This window comes from Pieris napi, chromosome 14 (genome assembly GCF_905475465.1).
Source record: "Pieris napi chromosome 14, ilPieNapi1.2, whole genome shotgun sequence".
Taxonomy (NCBI): domain Eukaryota; kingdom Metazoa; phylum Arthropoda; class Insecta; order Lepidoptera; family Pieridae; genus Pieris; species Pieris napi.
The window spans coordinates 4785587-4807984 of record NC_062247.1 but is presented as its reverse complement, the minus strand read 5'-3'; the positions used below and the strand labels follow the sequence as shown (position 1 = coordinate 4807984).

General features: G+C 32.3%; 1 protein-coding gene across 1 annotated transcript in view; it reads right to left on the bottom strand.

Annotated features, from left to right (window-relative positions):
- The window catches only part of LOC125055754 (mucin-4), a 61713-nt gene extending 47566 nt beyond the window's left edge, over nt 1-14147 (bottom strand). Inside the window, exon 1 of the mRNA XM_047658315.1 lies at nt 13890-14147. The gene's annotated coding sequence lies outside the window, so the exon portion shown is untranslated. The remainder of the gene's footprint in view (nt 1-13889) is intronic.
- Nucleotides 14148-22398: the final 8251 nt, after the last annotated feature.

Below are 22398 nucleotides of genomic sequence, written 5' to 3'. Positions count from 1 at the left end.
TATTGATGTATGCAACACCAATTTTACATCACGTCAAAGTGTTTCGACAGTTAACCAGCCATTGTTTGTGTTCTAGTTGGACCATAAACTTGTACACATTGTTTTACACGATAGTTATCTAATACTAAATGGAAATTGCTACGGCAACAAAATAGAAGCAGAAATCTGTATGTAAATGACACATCGTGGAGGTGACACGGGAAAATTTTCTCTATTCAAAGGTAAAATCGAACCGTGGTTATATAGTCGCAGTGCATTATTGATTTGCTGCTATATTGTTAAAATTACCAGTGTTAATACCCTACTTAAAGTGCGTAAACTAAAGTGAAAATCGAAACTTTTTTTAGATTTTACTTTTTATGTTTAAAAATATCACTCACTCGTAATTGTGAACATCGAGATGAAACAATTATGCACCGCATGCCTTATAATAAGAATTGACATATGTCAGGCAGAGGAGGCTGACGTACAGTGGCACATACTTTTCTTGGCCGGTAAGAGTGTCGCTGTCATGGTTATCAGTATTGCCAGTAAATAAAATTTAACCATTATAAGGGGAATAATTTGCAGTCATGCAGGCTAAGTTAATAATTTATTGAAATGTTTTAATAAAACAATGTATACAATTGTCTAGAAAATACAGTTCTAGGCTTAAATAAATGTGACACAAACTTAGGAACAACAGGTATAATAGGTTTTTATACCTGGAATTAATTAATATAATATATTTTAAGATACCTAGCAATCAGAACCGTTCGATAATTAAAACTTTTCCATTGTAATTAATAATGCAAGGAATCATAATTAAAAACATTTAAGTTGGATTTTTATTAGATGTTGGTAGGTAGTAAAATGATTTTTTTACGCACCAAGAAATTACAGAAAATATTTAAATTTCAAAATGGCGACGGTAGTACCATATTCAGAGGCCGGCCAAGAAAAGTATGTGGTACTGTACTTGCATATAAGAAGGTAAATTATTAAAGAAACAAACGCAGTATGAAGCCAAGAATCGTAAAGTTTAAACGTTACTGCATTGATTCATTTATAATTATGGTTTACGTCTACAATCTTAGGATTCAATACGGAAGTACTTGCAGGAATCTATTATACTTTCGGAAATGCATCTTAAGAAACTTTTTTGCATGCCTCTATTTCTTCAATGTATTTCTTGTAGATTGGGGACCAAACAGTGCCTGCATATTCTAGTGTGCTCCTAACAAAAGCAAAGTACAGGAATTTTATGCAATTTATATTCTTAAAAGATTTGCATTCACGTTTGACGGAGCCAAGTTGTTTATATGCTTTTTCTGTTATGTTATCTATGTTCTGAGAACCACATCTTATCATATATTATCCCTAAGTCTCAAACTAAATTAACCTGTTTAATTTTTGTATATCTTAATTTAAACCAAATTGTATATCTTTATGTTTGCGAGTAAAATAAATTTACTACATTTTCCAATATATAAGTATAGTTTATTTTTTGCAGCAATTTATCTATTAAGATCGAGTTGAAGTTGAATGCAGTTATCTATAGATTTAATTTTTAGATTTTTCTTTGTCATCTGCAGACATAAGATATTATGAATATTGTTTGTTTGTTTTTAGATATTCGACTCTTTCGTAAATAAACAATTAAATTATCTACGTATTTAATAATCCAAACGGATCCTATATTTTCCAAGCATTGTGAGAAAAAGATCCGATTAGATTTTTCCAATTCAAAATGTCCGCTGTCCAGTTAGCTTGGCACAAGTCTCATATTACGTAATATGAAACATTCTTTTGTATAGGCTACAATAGTATGGCAAAATTTAAAACATTTTATACACTATTGGCTGATGCAATTTGCCAGAAACATAATTTTGGTTTATCTTGGCCACGACCAATATATTTTTTAGCAGACGTCGTGAAATACTAATCTAAATAATTCATGGGACTGATACACTGTAATTTATGAGGGTTTAAAGCCCGTGTTTGAAAAGACAGAAAGATAATGTCACACATTTAAATGCGGAATGGGTATTTATTGGTAATATTTTTAGGAAGCGATTTTTTACAGCCTTCATTAGAATTACCAGGGTCTACGATTGCTGCCGCTGCTGATGATTGAAAGCCGTGTTTCATTAAGACTTATTTTACAGTTTTTACTAATGTTAAAGTAATGTTTTATAATAAAACAATTTTTTACCGGATTTAAGTTATGTATTTACAATTATTTTTCATAATTTTAGACGTTTCGCGTTCCTTACGGCGTGCATGGTCACGGTGACTGAACACAAAAGGTGTTGAATGTCAAAAAGTGTCACAGCTGTAGAAAAAGTTGCATTATCTGTATTTGTTTCCCCGGAGTTGGTATCGACTAAAAGATGGAGGGTTTTAGTAGAAATTACAAACTTTTTACGGTTTTAACAAAATAATTGTAAATACATAACTTAAATCCGGTAAAAAATTGTTTTATTATCAAATGTGTGAAAGTTATGTCAATAAGAGACAATACTAATGTTTTATAGTTTAGTTCATTTGTTTTTAAATTACGTCAATTTGATCATGTGTCTAGATCTATTAGCACATTATCCTTAACGTACGAATAAGTACACAAATACCTTTACAATAACGGTCAAATCATAACTTATTCTTTCATTATGTTATGCATGTTATACTTAAAACGATAATTATCATTTAGCCTAAGCTAATTAAATTTAGCGGCGTTAAAGGGAGGCTTTTCCTATATGATTGGAACTATAACTATAACGAATTGCCATAAATAATTATTTATTTATTTTATTTATTTATTTATAAAAGCTTGCCAACGCTTGGCACATTAATACATTGACAGAAGAAAAATAAAATACAGTTTTCAATGTGTCAAACACTTACAGGCAAACATAGCATGCAAGAAGTACCTTATAAAATTAATTAATCAAAACAAATACTAAACGAAAATCGCTCTCAAAGTCTGAGGTGAGCAACTATGGATGTCCAAATCCAGCTCGTTTAACAGAATGCTCAATCTGGACATCGGTGAATTTCGGCAAAAACACGGAAAGGAGGGATAAATGGAAAGATGGGATGTCTGGGATATCTACTGGGTACACGGAATTTAAATTTTGTTAACAAGTTGGGGCTATCTAGCTGATTGTTTAGTATCTTAAAGGCAAACGATACATCATTTAATTTTCTGCGATTCTCCAGTGACAACATCTTGAAGTGCGCTAGCCTTGTTTCGTATGTAGGCAACTTAATATATCACTGCAAATGGTATAATAGTAATTAATAAACGATATCTGCATTATAGAATCTAAAGCAGTATGCAGCTTGCCTATTACGAGGGCGCCACATTCCATAGGAGGTCGTAGCATTCCGTTTCACTGCGAACCGGCTTAGGCCTGCCAACGTAATACTCAAAAAGACATTCTTTTGCAAAATACGTGCTTTCTCTTGTTATTTTAAGTAACATTATGCTGTCACAGTGACCGTCTTATGTTTTTAGATTTTATGTTTATTTTTTACAAATTCGCTTCATTTTTATTATTTAAATTTTTGTTAAAAAATAAGAAATAAAGGGTCGGTTGGTGCAAACTCCTTTGTAATAATCATTTTGGGTGACATAAATTATTCGTAGGGAGCAGTATTGATCTCATGCCGTAGGTTCGATCCCCGGCTGTTCACCAATGGACTTTCTTTTTGCGCATTTTAACATTCGCTCGAACGGTGAAGGAAAACATCGTGAGGAAACCAACATGTCTTAGACCCAAAAAGTCAACAGCGTGTGTCAGGCAGGCTGATCACCTACTTGCCTTTTAGATTTAAAAATGATAATGAAACAGATTCACAAATCTGAGACCCAGACCTAAAGAGGTTGTAGCACCACTGATTTATTTATTTTAATTTTTTGTGGACTTGTTACTAAGTCTCGACTAAAAGGGTCGAGAGTATCAACCCTACTTGGCGCTTATTTATTTATTAAAGCACACCACATCAAATATACATTGGTCAACATTCAATTTACAAAAAGTAAAAGTAAAATAAAAGTCACACTTCCATGTTTAGTTTTTACTATTAATTTTTTGCTTACCAAAGAGGTACCAGATAGGCGCTCAACAAGACTTTAAACTGATTGAGCCAGCCCTCAACCAGATTATAATAACCAGATTGATCTGTGGATATGTAGTGCTTATTCTGTTCTATTGGCAAAGAATTTAAATAAGAGATGGCTAGACACGCTTAGTTTTGACTGTTAATCCCTTTATGAGAAACTGTTACCACATTTCAATTAAACCTATTAATCATGAAAATAGAGCGGCTAATAAAACAAAGCTAATTTATTTTACTGCAGGTAGCCGTTTGACTGATGAAACAACTTCGATGAATTAATTAAATGCTGAATTGGGTTTAATGGATTATTGAGGTTTTAAACCATTAAGCGAAAAAGGCCATATATAATAGCCTTAGTGAAGGTGCAACACAGATTAAAAAATCTTGTTAATCAATGTCAAGTGTATAAGATATGTATAATAAATATGGAGGGAGTTGTGAATCTCTTAAGTGTTAGTACTTAGTAAATGATGTCGATACATATTGTTTTTATACAAGAAAACACATCTATGTACCTCGTTTTTTTGTTTATAACAATTTGTTTTGGCAAATAGAAAGAAAATTTAATACATACGGAGTTGAAACGCACAATTTTCCAGGCTTTTATTTCAACCACTAAGCTAACATATTATGATCACAATAGTAAAGCCTATGTAACTAATATTTGTATGATATACTATATATTGATATGTAAACGAGTTTTTATAACAAGTTCTTTAGTTTTAGAGTGCAAAATAAATTAATAAACTATAATCCTAGTAAAAATTTACAACTTATTTTCCAATTACAAAATGTCGGGGGGTTTCCACTACCGGATAGTGCTTTATTAATTAATCCTTTTACCATTATACTCGTTGCATAATTTAAGCATAATGTTTCAAAAGAGATGTGTTTTCGATGCCACCTCATATTATATAAAATGTAAATCAGCCTATTAAATATTCCCTCATATTGTTTTGGGGAAAGTAAGAAAACACGTTAGAAAGTATTTATTCGCCATCTATTGATGTTTACATTAGAAATCTGTGAAACACACGCGTTACTTTCTCACACATCGAGCTGTTTTTTGTTGTATGCGTAATGCATATTCTCTACATTACTTCAAATATGTGGGATCAAAGGTTAAGTGTCGCTGTACGAATATTTTATTTTCCATAAAAATATTTGGTTCGACTTAAAAGGAATACCTTTTGTAAGTCACCGAAATTGCATATGTCTATTGCAAGACTTCACACACACAAATACACTACTGACTAATTATTGTGTATTGTCCGTAAATATACGTCGAAGTAGCGTTTTTTTGTAATCGCTGTACTAAATAAAACAATGAAATAGTTTTTAATTTTTTTAACAACCCATAGTCAACCCAAGAGATGTATTAAACGACATAAAAACAGCCTTAGCAAATACTACTAAGCGACATCTCAAAACCATGATAGGGACAATTACGGGCCATTGTCTCGTCTTCCATCTTTTTTGTCCTAGGCGTGTCAGACAGCCCCATGTGCACAGGCTATTTCAGCGCAGAGGATTCAGTCACCCATGTAGTCCTGGAATGCAAGGCTGTGGCTAAACAGCGTGCAGAAATCCTCGGAACAGTGAGGTCGCTCCGTGAATCCTGTGAAGTGCCCAGGAGGCTTCTGGAAGGAGCTAGGCTGGCTTATTTGAAGCCAGGACTTTACGCACAACGGACCTAGTGAGTGTCTAAGTGCGGAAAATGAGTCCACAAACCATACCATACCATACCATACCATACCATACCATACCATACCATACCATACCATACCATACCATACCATACCATACCATACCATACCATACCATACCATACCATACCATACCATACCATACCATACCATACCATACCATACCATACTACTAAGCGACTCCTATTTAGAGGAGTCCTATTTAGTACTAAGTTACGTCTCTGAGACTAAGAGTTCCTATGTTGGTCGGTAATCATTGTCTTGCAAACACAACCTTGTTATAACTCAATTTCCATTTCTTGCAGCCTTGAGACGTTGCCACACAACAAAGCTATGAATTATATTTTTGTTACAAAATAATAACTTTTCTTCGTACTGTGCTGTACTAACATGCAATAGCTTTAATTGTTTATAATTACATTTTTATTATTAACCAACAAAATACTTAAAAAAATTGAATTCTTAATTAATAACAAAATCGACATGAACGGCCTTCCTAGCTTAGCTAACAGTCTTATTATAGATGTGTGCGCGTGTATGTGTGTGTGGTAGAAATTTGATTTCTGATATTATTAAAGGATTTGTATGATGATAGTTCAAATATAATCCTTAATTGCCCGTGGCTCGTGGTAATCGACCACAGTCGGGTTGATTAAAATCAATAATATTCGTGAGATTCGAAGAGTGTTAAGGAGTCATACTAAAACATATTCTAGTTTGAATTTTAACATTCATTTGTTTTACACTTTGATACACACGTAAAATAAAGACAGTACTATTCAAAATAAACTTTATGTAACGGGATGCTTTATCGCATATCCGTCCACGCAATTAATAGAAAACAATTATATAATATTAAAAAATGCGAAACCAATTGACTACTAAATTGTTGTATGGAGATCGAAGTTATATTATGCAACTCTTAAACGTTATTTTACGCATATTTATTAAATTTATTTTAATTGACATTCACCAGTCTAAAATTAATGAATGGAAAATTATACTTTCGTTACACATCACATTTACCGTTTGTGTTTCAAATGCCAACTGTCAAAAGACGTAATATATTTAATTACCAACATATATCTCGTAATATGCGTTAGCTTTACTGAACAAAGCGTTTTGTGAATACACGTTTGACCCATTCACGAGGACACATGTCATAGTTCGTTGTAACTATATTTAAAATTAATAATAAACGATTACTATTCAGTAGAATATTAAATACTGATAAATTCAGTCCCTGTAGCAAAGTATATTTAAAGCTGGCAGCATTCTTGCTATTTTACGCCGAGAGAGGAAAGCGACTGCTCTGCTGTCCCAGGTATTCCTAACGTATTTTTTTATCGCGCATTATTTGCCTCGAGGTTTTTTAGCTTTACCGCTAGAATAATTTATTGAATCCTCCGATGGCATTATGTAAATTACAGTCGACTTTACTATGAGTCATATCGTAACATAGGCCTCTGTAAAGTGCTCATCATAGTGTTGATGGACTTTTAAATATTTTTTGATAATGGAGACTACCAGCAATGCCGTCATTTTAGAAGATGTTACGATATTTTCTTGAAGGAGATGTTATATTGGTTCAGAAATACGTTGGTTTCTCAGTTATGTAGTATATCTGCCAATGTGAGATAAGCTGTAAAAACACTATCCAATATATCAGGGGCATAATATATAACTAAAAGTTTCGTAAAATAATAATGATGTGCAAATTTATCACATCGGCCCTCGACCCTATTACCGCATCCCTCTGCATTCTTAAAGAAAGAATAAAAGATACAAACAGTTATGTATTTGCTTAGTCACGAAATTCAATTTAGGCCAAGTCCCATTTCAGATATAATCCAGCGTTGTTGGGGTAACATTATGTCACGGGCAAAATAAAACCAAATACACACGGAATAGAATACGGGTGAGAAACTTGATTCAGGAGATGAAAGTTGCGTCTGTTTTACTGATTATACTATTAATCCTTGGAATACTAAAAAAACAATTCGAAAATATATAAATTTAAGCTCTCAAGTGTGTAATACGAAAGACTGGGAGCTGGCGGAAAAATAAACGTCTAATTGGCAAGATCTATTGGAAGTTGGAGTATTCAGCGAGACTTAACATAATGAAATGCGGGAGTGAAGGGAATTAAAAAGTATTCCAGAGTTTTAGTAAATAAATGAGGTTTGCTTTCGAGTGGCGTTTATTGCCTTATCTCGAGAATGATAGCATTATATCCCGGACAAAACCCGCGCAGTGTCTTTGAACCTTGGCACGATATTTTGGAAGTCGGCCAATATCTTCGGAGGCCTCGCCTGGACCAAACTTGAAATGGATTTTAAAACTTTGCACTAAATTTCAGCTGCGGTATTTGCTCTTTAAATATGGAAGATTGTAGCGGGAAGTTTTTATTGGTTTCCTAAAAGGCCCGAGAAGCGGAGGCAAAATATTCACTTTGAAATTGTTTGTCGATGAAATCATGTCATGTGATTTAGTCAAGGATAATTTTAAACTGGTCAATTCCAATAGTGACTCATGTTAACAAAAACTACTTTGATAATATTCTACGCAGGAATGCTGATTTGTGTATGTTAACGCGTTTCATGTGTGCATATGTTAAGATAAATGTGTGCCATTTGCTTTTGTCGACGAAAAACATCGTAAGGAAACCCGAGGTTGGACTCGAGGACATGTGAAATGAGACAGACGTTAAGAAGTGCTCATAGTAGAGATTTTGTAGTTGGTTGTCATTACGCCCATTTGAAACTCAATAGAGAAATGAACATGCGTTTAAAGTTGTATCGACTTATATAAAATACCATATATAATGTAGGAATTCTCTCACAAAGTTTCCGCAACCCTTACACGCAATTGTCGAGAAACAAGTTTCTAAGCTTCCATGATGCGTACACATATTTATGAGTAAGAAATAATTAATCATATTCCACGCACATCTGAGTCCTGCTCCTATTCACTCACAGAAAGTGGCGCACGTAACAAAGAACGGTAACTTAATACGTGATGAGAAATATGAACTGCTTATAATATTGTATTGTTGTTCCATTTACTAATTGGTTCCGAAGTTATTCGTGACTTTGCGTGCTTGGTCGGTGAAATCGCGGATCCTAACTAGTCCGTGTAGAGCCACTCCATTAACATCACAAACGACTATCATTTACTACGTAATCAAACACGCAACTATTAGTGACGCTGCGTTACGAAATTGTTAGGTCTAGGGTCCAAATAGTAATAAACAATTTGAATTTGAAATTTTAATGAGTATACCAAGTACTCAAAATTAATTTAGTTTATATCTAAAATCTCTGTGAATATAATACGGAGGATCAAGGTTTTATTTTCATAAATTGAAAGATTCTTGGCCTCAGAATTTTGTATCGGTTTCGTGATAATTATTTTCTTAATAGGTAAGGAAAATAAGTAGGTAATCAGTCTTTTGTGCCTTACACACAGTCAACTTTTGGGTCTTCAGAATAATATGCACTTGCTTCCCTTCCCCGTCCGTCTGATTAAAATTTCGCACATATAAAGTTCAACGGTACCCAGCCATGATTCGAATGCACGACAAAAGGGAAGATGTTCACACAATCAAACCACTAGGATGACACTACTCAGGCACTGAAGGATACTTGACCAAAATTTACAGATACCTTGGCTCATTTTCACGCACGGTATTCAAGCAATATTCGGTTTATTACACATTAAATTAATAATCGCCTTGCTTTCTTCATTTTCAACGTAAACTTTCTTCTAGTAAATTGTTTAACAAATCGGGAATTGATTATCGTAAATTGATTGCTTTCACTAGCGGGGAACACAAATTTGAAACTTTATACATATTATTTCCAACTAAGTTAAACTAGTTCACGTTTCCACGTTTATGTTTAATATAGCCAGTTTACTTTATTTTTCAGCGATACAACATAGTGTTATCTATATATATTCCTAGCTTATATGTAATATGATACATTAATTTGGGAATATAATTTGGCCATGTCGCCTCAATTAGTTTATTGTAACTTTACAATATAATATGATTGCGACTATTTCACATTTAAAGTATATATCGTGTCTCCAAACATTATATCTAACTATCTTTCGTCGCTCGTTATTGGCTGGACAGATTTGGCTAATTATGATCTTGATTTGTGGAAGTTCAGGGAAAGTTCGGTAAACATAAATAATAAGTAAAGAAAAATACTTAAAACGACAATTATTGAATTTTCCAATAAAGACTGTTCCTAGCGCGGAAATGATGAATGTCTTTTGTCCTTTTAGAAATGAAAATTGTCTCTTGGTTGTCATATATTAGTAGATGTTTTCAGAAGGTCCGATCTCATAGGTTTGATTAAAAAAATTGTATTAAGTTTTGACACAAATATATGTTGGTGATACGAAGTTCACCGGATCTAGTCTATATTATGATTAGATTTTTATTTATTATTTTGATATATAATTTATTTAGATTATTATTTATTATACTAGTCAATAATAATCTGCTGATATTACTAAGCTCATATGATCGCTGTAACAATATATAATCTTCGTTAAACAACAAAAGCACAGATATTGAATAAAAGCGTCCAATCATTACGCGTCTAAGCACATGACTAAACCGAAAGCCAACTATTCCAAGTCACAACCAGTTCATGTCTTTGTCATTTCATGCAACCTTTTGCTTTTCAATGCCATTAGCCACATAGTATTGTGCGTTTATTCTATACAAAGATTGAATAATGTATGAGTTTGCTTGCGGGTGACTCTGAATGTCCTAAAACCCTCCAGACGCCCGAAAATTAAATTGCATTTGAAACGTCTTACTCTCTGTTATATAACAGTGACATGAAAGTAATTGAATTTGATCTTTTAGCTATATTAAGGTTATTTTATGTGGGAGTTGGAAGCGCAAACAACATTTCACTGAATTATTCTTTTGTATTGCATATTCATGACATATTTTATTTTGTATTATTTTAGATTAACTTCTTGCACTTCACCCATCATATTTATTTTTTTCGTTTTTATCCTTACTAGGGTTGCCTGGAAGAGATGTTAACGATAAGGCTGCCCGTTGCATCCCTTATAATTTTTATGTATTATGTTATTTGTTTTTGTATAAATTAAACGAAGTGTGAATAAAAAATAAAAAAAATCGAACTAATTCGAATTAGGTTCAAGAATAGAGCGTACCAATTCTTAAAAGGCGGACAACGCACTTGAGAGCTGGTAATATAAATGTCCATGGAAGAGTTTTGTATCACTTAACAGCAAGTGAGCCTCCCATTTTCTCCTGTTATATAAACTAATGACACTATATTATAACATGAAATTAATGATTCTGTGCTACGTGATACTTTATTATATTATTTAAATATTTTTACATTTCCGTAAAGTTATTAATTAATGTATGGAGAAGATCGAAATTCTAAGATTACGTAGTGTGAAAGAAAAACAATAACAATATCTAAACACTTCAAAGTCCGTATTTGCGAACGCGGATACGTGAGCGACCTCGCCAAGACCTTCTGACTCATAGCTGCCCACAGACGAAAGCGCTGTATGAGAAGACTCAACTCTAACTACCTATATGTCACTAAAGCGTTTATAGATTTCTTACGTCAAAATCTTTAACTCGTCTATTATTTTAGATTAGATCATAGAAATACATCTAGTCTTAGTCTCTTATATTTAAAAAAACTGGTGAAACAACAATCTTTTTGAGACCGGGGCCTCAGTATTCTGTATCTGTTTCGTGATCATTTGTTTTTTTAGCCTTCTGACTGGCACACGCCGTCGAATTTACTTCTTACACCCAAGATATACTGGTTTTCTTCCGTATTATCCTACACCGTACGACGTTAATGCCATGCGCATGCAGAAAGTCCATTACACAGCCGGGTTCGAACCTTTGACCTCAGAATAAGATTCAAACGCTAAACCCACTGCTTAAAACTTTCATATTCTAATAATATTTTACCTATATAGGTTTGCATTTATACGTATATGTATTTAAAACATAATCATCATACCATAAGGGTTGATATTTACAAATGGAAAAACACGAAACCAATAACTTTTTTTTAAGAAGGAAAACCTGATTTCAAAGTAAAATTGGGATACCGCGATTTCTATTATAGTTGATGTTATCTTATTAATAGATAACAAATTAATAGCCCAGTAGTTTTTCTTTTTTTACCTCATTTCGCTTACAAGCAGGTATTCATACATTCCGCATGACTGCTGATGCAAATTAGGTACGGTCGAGCCGGATCTTAAACATGTATTATATAAAAGCTTTGTATAAAATTCTCCCTATCTATTAGACAGACGTTGATGTCTTTTATTCTACGCTATTAACACGTTATAATGGAATTTAAATATTAATAATAATAATGTTTATTTGCCTCTTATATTGCATTTTACAGGTTTAAATGCTGCAGGTATATTTTGTTTTATTTACCCAAGTATAACACATTTAAAACATATTTTCAATATCACTACTTTTGAAGTCATTATGTCGATCCGAAGTGGTGGAGGTCTGATGACCTGGAACACATGTATACCTTTAGCAAGCATCAGTCTCACACCAACAAGCATTTCCCTCAATAGAAGAAAGAAAATTATTTATTTATAATAATAAATTTTCTTGTTTATGTATGAAGTTTGTAAGAATGTAGTGTCTTAAACATCAGGAATCGTATTTATTAATTGTATGGAGTCCGATGATGATTGCTTTAAAGCACGCAAAATATCTAAATCCAAAATAAATTCGCTAAATTTTAATATCATAAATTATTATTAAATTTAAAACCTGAGCATATGTTTTCAATATGGGTTATGTATGGTTATTAACAAAGAACTCCTTTGTTTGTAAAAACTAAATCAGTTTTACTACGTTATTTAAGTGTACTTGTCTCCTTTATAGGCAATATGCATATATTATAATATAGTATTTAAAACAGAAGAGAAGAAATAGACATAATACATTTATGTATACTTGTAAGTACATTTTCAGTTTAATATTAAAGTAAATTGTCAAAGTATACGTGTAATATGTGATGTTTGGTCTCACAAATTGAATTAAATGTTAACTTGATACACAAAGCACGCGATTACTCTAGTGGTAAACAACAATTCATATTCACCAAAATTAATTAAATAGTTACACATTAATTTGCGTATTGGAAATTGTTAATTATTAGTTTGAATACTTTATAAAATGATAACTAATTAATCAATTTGGACTCGGTCAGTATTAAAATATGTAAATTTATATTTAATAATTGCAAATTTAGAAGCTGTCCCAGCTGAGAATTGTCCATTATCTAATGGACTATTCTGAGTACGTCTAATGTTAGATTACGACTAATGGTATGTTTATAATTTAAAATATCTTGAGGATGGTGTAACTTTGCTACGAAATGTTATGCCCAATTAGTTAACGAGAATAGGGCAGTGTAATACCTAATTTTTACTCCTAATGAAAGGGGTAAATAAAAAAAATATCTAGATTAGTAAGGGTTCATATATGCTGATCAATAATATATTTAATTATTACCGATGTTACATCTAAAACTCATAGATAACAAACGTCTTATTTAGGTCAAAATAAAATACCCAATGAAAATACCACTAGATCTTTGTAGAAATTGCAAGCTGTTAGCTCACTAATAATGGTTTTTCTTTGATCTTAGCGGAGAATTTCTTTTAAGATCTTTGTCGCCTCCATTTCCTTACTAATTAATGTCGCTGGACCGTCTCAGCATTTCCCCTCATACATTTGTACCCTAATCTATGTTTTAATTAAATATTAGGCTATCCTAACACTTAAAATTACAATAAGGGCTAAATATTTTATTGGAGGCTCTACATATACTTAAGCCCTATATTAGGAACTTACTTTCAAGTAAATTAACGTGATGAAAAAATAAGTGAAGTCTGGAAAATAACGTTGAGACAGACATTCCTCTAGAAACTAGGCTAACTCGAGCACGTGGGTGGCTATTGATTTTAGTATAATGTTTATTTTATGAGTAATAGTAATTTGAATGTATAAAATCAACTTACTTATAGCGCCTGCAACAATCCAATTTAAAAAAAGTAGAAGAACACAAAAAAACACAGTCAGAACTCAAAGTCGAAATATCACAAGGGAAAACACTTGCAGCACTAAACGTGGATTTAGTATGAGCTGAGAGTCAAAGCAGCGTGTGGTCACACGGCGATAATCAATTCGAGAGTGTTGTAATATTTACGTAATTTTTTCGGTGTCGTGTGTGATATCGCGTCTACTGAGTGTACCACTCCCGGTGAATGGACGCTCCGCACTGCTATCCGTAGCTGCAAAAGGTCGTTACCAACATTCTCTTTCCGCGCAAGCCTCACGAGTAGGAGCGAGACGTAAGATATTTTCCAATCACCTCCGCACAAGTGTGATAGTGACAGACCGATATAACCTCGCAAACCCGAATTCTTGATAGTTTCAACTTAAACTGTGCTTTGGCTTTGTAAATTATAGATATTCGTTGTTGCACAAATATTATGTGAACGGATATGCGTAAATTGGTAATTGTTGAACATTATGTCATATTTTAAAGTATCAGAAAGTGCTGAGAATTATTTATAAATTATTTATAATTAGCGGCCCGGCCCAAACTAGCACGGCTGGACTTTGTTTATTTAAATATTTAGATAATAAAGCTAACCTCTATTAGTAGCTGAGTTTATTCATTACCAACAATTATTTTTATTAATAGAGTATATTATATCGAACATATCGCTACGGATTAGTTGTACGTTCGAAGAGCTAGGTACATGATTTTAAACTTATTAAACACATAACTATACTATCTATAACTAATACTTACAAGTTGTTAACTGAGAATTTTAATTTGTTATTATTGCATTATTTTTATTTATTTACCACCGAGTTCAATGTTTGACAAGTTTAACACTTCTTGACCTAAAATTCTCATATATTATTTGATTGGACTGAACTATATTCTTAAAAGCTATTGTCTCTTTATAAGAGATGAATCATCCTGTGGTAAATTAATTCACTGTATTTTAAGTTATATTGCAAAAGTGAACTTAACATTTATTTATTTATGCTGTATACAAGAAATTTATGTAACACACATTGTAAGGAATACTTTCAACATAGAATATATTACTAACTAATACATTATACATTGAAATAAATAACTAACCTTAACATATAATAACTAAAATATATTATTAAAAGGAGTCCCTTTAGGCAAGGTTCCGAAGATACTGGCAGCGTTCCCCCTTTGAATAGCTAGACTAATTCTTTGTCCGAGGTAGCTGCCAGATCTTCGGTCTCCTGTGATGTCGACTAACCTATTTGATATTTCTAAATTTATTTATGTAAATTTAATTATAAGGTTTGGTTTGAACCAACACACATTCAATATTATTTTAATTGTTACACATCTTAGATTATCTTATCAATTTTGAACAACTGTAATATACATTGAAATAGGAATGATATTACATCGCCAAGAATTTGTTAAGCAAATCTTAAAAGCTAGGTAAAGCAACGTAATTTAGGTTACTAAAAGTAGCTTAAGCCAGTCCATTTATTCGCAAATGGTTTTGAATATAAATCGCTAATAATACATACACGTAATCACCGATTAACAAATAAATTTCGTAAACAACTTTTAATTAATGCCTCAATCTTAAATGTTTGTTCAGAATTTTGGTGTGTTCTACTTTCGGTTTATTTAAAATTTTAACAATTATCGGGAAGAATTCTGTTTTGTTATTGAATCAATCAGTTGGACTTCTAATAAACGAAGATCAAAGCGGGCCAACTCAATTTCCTTTTTCGTTCATTTTGCATATTCCCGTCTTCAACTGTATCGAGAAATTGCCAGTGTTGAAAGGCCAAAGAATAAATGGAATGGATAACACTGAATTATTACCAAGTATTTGACGTCGTCAGTGACTTGTGGTAAGTCGACCACCTGCCAGTGACAATTCCTTTTTTATAGGACAAGGGGCAGGAGGCTCACCTGATGTTAAGTGATACCGCTACCCTTGACGTTGTATAATAATTTCGCAAGTATTGTTCACGTATCAGGGATATTATTATTATTAAATTGACGTGTCATTTTATTAATAAACAAATCAATAAGTTATTTGATTTACCAATTTAAAATACTGCCAACATCATAGTACTTACAAATCCTTACTTATACAGCTAACAATATGAATCTCTTAACAATTGCCCATTTTGGTTCGTGTAATCGATACATTTCTAACTGTATCTATAAAAATGAGGTTATGTGTGTATGTTATTCTTGTTCTTGAATGAAAAGTCGTATCGAGATTTATAGATTTCATTTAAATCAATTGCATTCCAGTTTAGGGAACTTAGTCAACAAAAATCAAAATCGATTCAGTAGTATTTGAAATAAAGGTAAAAAACATTATTTTTCTTGAACTTGGCAGGTATTTGAAGTCGTTTTTTTTTTCATTATTGTTGAATTTAATTAACTATATTTATTTACAATTTTCTTGACCTAAATAGTAATAATTAAAAAGTAAAGTAATATTAAATATATTGTTGAATTATTGCATGGCAATTTTTTAGTAGGCGACAATCGATCGGACTACCCCTCATACCAGTTATCAAAGTTATTCAATATTTTCACACTAATAGAATGTTTTATTTTTAAGGTCCATAAACATTAAGTATAGCTAAGGATTACGATTTGCCTATTACAAACTTTTTAACAAACTCCTAAGTCTGTTCGTCGACCCATCTTTATTTTGGCTGAAAAATTGGGAAACAATAAGATGGGTATATTATTTATATAACTATACGATCATCGGGAAATAAAGTTATTACCATTTAATGACGACTCATTGGTCTAGTGGTTAGTAGCCCTGACTGCGAATCTATTCTATTCGATCCCCGGCTGAGACGAACATCAATGTGATGAGCATTTGGTGTTGTGCTTGGGTCTTGGGTGTTTAAATATGTATTTATATATCTATCTATCTATAATATGTATGTATATCCGTTGCCTAGTACCCATAACACAAGCTTCACCAGCTTAGCATGGGGCTAGGTCAATTGGTGTGAATTGTCTTTTAAAGAAAAAAAAAAGAAAAAATGAAACTGTAAAAAAAATGTTAAATGCCGCTTTAATAAAATACCTTATGAACTTATTTAAAACAGCCTCGTTAGGGATGAATCTAAAAATAAAAGAAACCTGATACTTCGCTTCTATTCTTTCGATAATGGGCAACTATTTTACACTGAACACAGACATTCTTCTTCGCCTACACAGGCTCGAACTAGAACAATTAATTGGACTACCTTCCAAGTCTGAAATACTTTAATTAAGCTCACCTTTACTTTAAAATAAACGGTGCTATTTATCTTTGGTGTTAGCTAAATGCCTTTAATTACATCTTTAGCATTTCATTTTACTTGAATGTCATAAATATTTTACGCGATCGTGAAAATAATGAAAAGAACACTTTACCGGATTTTGTTTATAACACCTTGAAATATTTTTTGAATTTAGAATTATAGAACGTCCCTGGGAGTGAGAATTTAAAAATATAGAATATCCGGCAGCAAGTTCCGTTTGATTGCGAAAGGTCAATAATAACCCGGCTTGCGTTTTGCATTCTCACTCCTCCGACGGGTATTTGCAAGCATTGTCATGCCATGAATCATGACTATGCGTGTATGGGACACAATCTAGTAAATAGTTTTTTCTGTAACAATACATATCTCATTCAATAAATATCATGACGATTTACGAACAAATAAACTTTTATTTTACATACTCCTTCAAAATTGACTTACACGACATTATTTGCTATTAAATATGTATGTGTGAGAAGAAAAGCTTTAAAACTTATAGGTTTTATCGCACGCTCTGTGCCATATTTTTCATCTATCGAGCAACCCACGCTTTTTCACAATAAAACCAGTATTTTTTGTTCATTACCATTTTCAGCCTAAATTAGGAATTATTTTTCACTTTTTAGTTTGATGTGCTTTAAAAGCGTGTTTTATAGTTTTTTTAAACTATATTTATTTTATTCTATCATGTTAACACAACATTAAATTTTTTCAATGTATACTTATCTTGGAACCTTGTTCGTATCCAGAGGGTACAAATAATCTGTATCGCCACCTAATTCTCTGCAATAACAATTGGCTCCCTTGCAACCATAGCCTCAGATTTCTGTATCAGTTTCTAAATAAAAAATCGGTTGTCTGTAAAGTCGGTTTACTTACGATAGTTGAACGTGACAACGTCATAAAAAAATATTTATGGGATGGTTGCATTTTTCAAAAAAAAAAAAAAAATGTTATTTGTTTGATAGGTATTTTGTATGCATATAGAGAAGGAGGTAAATGGAAATCACACAATTGAATTGATCAAGTTACATTTATTTGTACGCATAAATACAATTATGTCAATTTTAAATGGAACGCCTCAGAGCGAGGTAACGCCGCATGAGTCATGTTTTTTCGTGCGTGCAGCCGGCTCTATCAAATTATAAGACGTTGTCACGTCAAAAAGCATGCACGGTTTTTGGCTCTGAGGTATGGAAAGCGAGTGTTAAAAGCGCATATAGAAAGAAGTGTATTGGCTGTGCCGTGGTTGACGATGTTTAAATATAGACTTCAGGGTTCTTTTGGGATTCGCAACTTGATGAGGGAAGGGTTTGAACTCCGACTGTGCACCAATAGACTTCTTCATTCTCTAAGCGTTATTAAAACTTGTTGTAAAGGGAGGAACTCGGCATCTAATCTCGTAAAACGGATGATATGCGTCAAGTGCTGCTAATCTTCTAATATATAAAATTCTCATGTCACAATGTTCGTTCCCATACTCCTCCAAAACGGCTCGACCGATTCTTATAAAACTTTTAATTTACAGCTACTATCTATCTTTCAAACCCCAAACTGATAATATTTTTTATGATACAGCTTAAAAAAATACATACAACCCCTAATTTTCACCCCTCTACAATAAACCCCTATTTTTAAAAGTTTTCATTCCAGAAAACCGAACAGTCTCTGTGGTAGCATAGCAAAATGTTCCATGTTGGTATGTACTAAAAAGGTAGGCTAAGTAAAATCACATTAAGGAGAACCGAAGTTCACGGGGGCAGCTAGTAACCTTATAATAAAATAGACGCAGAAATATCTTCCCCTTGCCCCAAAGGAGGCTTACAGGACTTTACAGCACGCCACGGAAAAGAGGCTTTTAGGAAAAATTCAAATTTTATCACCATCCTTGGTGTCGTAATTCGTCGGGGAGTGGAAGCGCTGAATCTATAAAGTTTTTATCGTTTCCGGGTCACGGCGCCTCAAAGATTCGGTATTCTAATCAATATTCTACCGGATTACGAACATGATAATTGAGGTCCCCAATTTATGGCTTTTAAATCGTACTATGATGGGATCTCTTTGTGCAATTCAATTTAATTTATAATCTACAAAGGATCCGAATACAACAAAGGTAAGTAAATCTTGTTTGACTTAGACAACAAAGAATTGCGATTGATAAGTCACGTTAATTATTTGAATTTAGAAAATAATGTACCAGCTAATATAAGTTAAATACACCGTTGAAATAATCTAAATAGCATATTTTAATAGTGTACTTCATTAATGAGGCTAAGCATTACTGTATGCAATACATAAATTAATGATTCTTAGTAATTAATGACTTCATATGTGAGCAAATTAATCTACTATTCATAGTAAAATTTACGGAACGTTAGTCAGATTAACGAAATTAATTACAATCTCTAATCATCGCTATATTAATAGGAATTTAAATTAAGGATTAAAATTTAATTATCCTGAGCTAAATATTAATTATTATTTTATAATGATGACTAAAAACATTGAAATTTTATGCAATATGCCTCAGAAATAGAAATTTGCACAAAGGCGTGTTACTTAGATCTGTGTTTTAAACCGTGTCCTGAATCTAGTCTCAAGACCATACGGTTTTTATTTTTGAAGTCTCTCTTTTTACACTTTCCAAAACGATATTGTTTTGAAATACGCTTTTAATAGAAGCTGCATACTTATACAAGTGTTCTATTAATGCAATAAATAATGCCCATCAATTCATAAAATATGTGACCACATTTCTCAATCTGATTTCTATTAAACATGCAATCTGTAACATATATCATTGTTGAATGTATATTGGGTTAAGAAAATAACAGTTAATGTTAATAAATATGATGATCTTTAAGTTATAAGCAAATGTTCTAGAGTATTCGTTTTTACACGCTTTATATTAGCTTCACCTGTAGGTATGTATGTATGTATGTAACCGACTCCTTCGGACTCGATTTTGACCCACTTTTAACGGACAGATTTAATTCAAACTTTGCGCACCTGTCAAAGATCGATGACAATGCAATAATCCGAAGAAAAAAATGAAATAAAATAAAAGAAATTTAACTAAAAAATAAATAATAGTTTAAAAAAACTAGAACACATGCTTTTAATGCGCTCTGTGCTATATTTTTCGTCTATCGAGCAACCCACGCTTTTTCACAATAATACCAGTATTTTTTGTTCATTACCATTTTCAGCCTAAATTAGGAATTATTTTTCACTTTTTAGTTTGATCTGCTTTAAAAGCGTGTGTTCTAGTTTTTTTTAACTATTATTTATTTTAATAAATAATTACACTCACATTCTTGCGTTTCAAAATTACTACATTTTTTATAAATAAATAATTTAAAATTATTAGGTTTATAAGTAACATAAAGCAGCTTGTTATTTAAAACAAAACTCCAACGTTTCTTCAAACTCCACGCGACATTTAAGTCGTAATACAAAAGAGAACTTTTGTCTCACAAAAGTTGTTATTACACGTCAATTTTACTTTACGCTTTTAAACCGGCATTTGGGGCAATCAATCAAGAGAAAACTTGTCTCAACTTCTATACGAATATTTGTTTTAGAGGAGAAGGAAAAAGACAAATACGATACTGGAAATCGACAAGTTCGACGAGCCAATGTTAAATTCTAAGTCAAACTACAATGTTCCGAACTCAGTTAAGGTGATTCATCTGTAAATTAAATTGTTAAAACAAAAATTTGCCGCTAAAATTGAAAATATTTTGAGCATGTTACTAATAAAAATGTGTTGTTTCGTTAGTTATGTATTACAATTATTATATTTGAGCCTTTAAAAGATACATGTGTCGGGGTTACCATCTCTTCCATAACAAACTAAAAAGAACAAATTGTACTCATAATATTATGAACACCTTTTTACTTACGTTCTACGACTATAATTAGATAATAATTATAATTAATCAATTATTATTATATTATTAATTGTTGCTTTGTTTGAATCGATATACGTACCTATATCTAAAAATTAATTGCAAAATATGTTGCTAACGCAAAACTCGAAGACGGCTGGAGGCTAAATAAAACATTTTATTATGAGGAAATAAAGTTCGTGGTGGCTGCTAGTTTCAAATAAAAATGATTTTACCAAATGAGTATGTATTTTGCCACAAAACCTGATATTTTATAATAACTTCATTGCAATCTACTTGTGTCAATTCGTGACTATACCTTCATAACCTTATCAGCACATGACGCTGGTTTTCTGTGAAACAGTGGTATTGCTCCGGTCGGGCCTACCCATTTGGCTGAAACCAGAGGGCAACAGCATGGCACTCTCACTAGCAAGGGGTTGACTGATTGCGCTGGTAAAATAATCTGTCACAGGTTGTTTTACTGGTGGGCGATACGGTCGTCACGTCTCTACGCCGAAAAATACGTGTCTCGAAACAGAAGTTAAAAAACAGAACTTTAAACTTTCACATCAACTCTTGAAACGCGATAAACTGAATTGAATATATAAAAACAAGAAAAATCTTGGTACTAAAATTTTCCTCGAAGACGACGGAACAGTTTTAACCTCTTTTTATTGGAACTCGAGTTCCGACGTGGCTGTTTTGTTCACGAAACAAAAACTGAAAAACTAAAACTCTAGTACTCTTAGTGAAACCGAGAAATACGCCACATTCGATTGTTTTTGCTAACTTTTTATGAATGTTTCTCTTTTGAAGTATTTATTGTTTGTTTTGAGCACGTTTTTGTTATTTAATTTCAGAGATTTTATTTTTTAAATTTCGAATTAAAAACAATGTGAATGTATAATGTATATACTACGTTTAATAGTTAATCTACACTTGTATTGTAAATAGTTATGTACGAATTACTTCCAAGTAGTTCCAATTAATTCGTACTCAAAGATGTAAAACAATAAAAAAAAAAGTATTGTTTTCCAATAGTTTTATCAAGGTTTCATTATTTCTGAGTTTCTAATATCATTAGTACCCACAAGCTAGTAGACATTTTCACGGCATTTTCATAAATCTATGTAATATTTACTATATGACTAGAATTACATATGTATCTAAACTTAAATGGAGCAGATATATAGTCCACCAGATGACCATTTCTGAGTCATCATTTGCTGCAAATATTTTCGCAGGCACGTTATCCAGCATACCTTTGCCATCTCTT